This window comes from Fragaria vesca, linkage group LG3, assembly GCF_000184155.1.
Source record: "Fragaria vesca subsp. vesca linkage group LG3, FraVesHawaii_1.0, whole genome shotgun sequence".
Classification (NCBI taxonomy): Eukaryota; Viridiplantae; Streptophyta; class Magnoliopsida; order Rosales; family Rosaceae; genus Fragaria; species Fragaria vesca.
Window position 1 is genome coordinate 13,349,241 of NC_020493.1, and position 1,539 is coordinate 13,350,779.

The window sequence follows — 1,539 nt, forward strand, 5'->3', positions numbered from 1 at the left end:
CGAAAGGCCAGCAGAAGGGGGTCTGATTAGCTAAGATGTACTAACTTGCATATATATATATTTATACATATTTAACATGTTAATTAACTGTTATGTTCAATAGTTAAAAAGGGGTGGGGTTTGAACCCCCGCAGGCCATAGTGGTTCCGCCACTGCTGGCCTTGTGTACTAAATCCCACATACTAATAAGTAATGACTAATTAATATGATGGTTTGACAATCTGGTAGCGGTTGGTGGGCTTGGGACTTCTAATGGACTGGGTCATAATCTTGGGTTTCTTTGGATGCTTCAACTATTCCGGAAAAAATGGGTTTGAGACTTTGATCTCTGGTGAGCTTGTCCTGGGGGTAACTGGGTCAAATGTGGTGTGTGTTGGATTTTTAAGGCGCAGGCGTCTATGTGGGAAGGGAAATTAAGCAACCTCGCTTTGCGGTGATACCTCGAGAATTCCAACTAGATGAGCTGGTTGAGGTCCCTATTACTATCAGGATGGCAGCTAAGAGGAGAGGTCATTCTAGTGGTCGTCCGAACAAGCCGAACTGAAGAAGGGGAATGAGAACAATGTAGATGATGAGTTAAGCTCTAGCTCGCCATGGAAGGTTCTGGTTTTTAAGCCTATGTGAGCTCGACTAAGTCTCTATGATTCTTCTATGACATTTATGGTTTCTTACTTGTGTGATTGACATAAGCTAGTTGGATAATCTTCCGTAGAAAACAAGATATAAGCAGAGGCGGAGCCAGCCCAATCAAGGGCCCAGGTGAGATTTGAATCCTGAAAAAATTACTGGGTGTTGCTGTTGTAAGAGTTGCTGCTGTGTTATCTGTTAATAGTGATGTGATACAAACATACCTCTTTTTCTCTCTATATTTCAGCTACAAAAAAATATCTTGGTCCTCATTATCATGGTGTCGAGTCTTGTGCTAGTTTTTGTCTTTATGCAGACCATGATGATAAATTTCTTGAAAGAGTACGACTGTACGAGCTGCATTTTAGGAGTAGGAACATTAAGCAATCTTTGCAACCGACATGGATGTTGCTAAAGAAGCCATTACAGTTGCTAAGCAATCAAAGAAAACAGTTCCCTCCATTGATCAAACCGGTGCTCGAAGTGAGAGTAAGGAAAGTAAAGGCCACACATAGGCACTACTAATGAAGGCGAATCTACTGCAGCCACTAACAAGGAATCTGGAAAACAAGGTTTACATGGAGAGGGCTACAACAAAACAGAGAAACAAATCTATTGTTGTAAATACATTTAGACCACATATAACTGTTATATGAATCAAACACAGACAACATATATATATATATATATATTTTGCATGCATGAGACAACATTTACTGCTTGTAATATGAAAATCATTACACAACACGGCATATCAATTGTAGATGTTGCTCGTATCAAAATCTAAAACAGTTATATCATCCAAAATGAATTATTAGGTAAAGCTTCACAAAATATGTTATCCTCTTGCTATACCTCTCCCTTGAATATTGTGTGTAACATTGATTTTTTTTTTTTTTTTTNTTTTTTTTA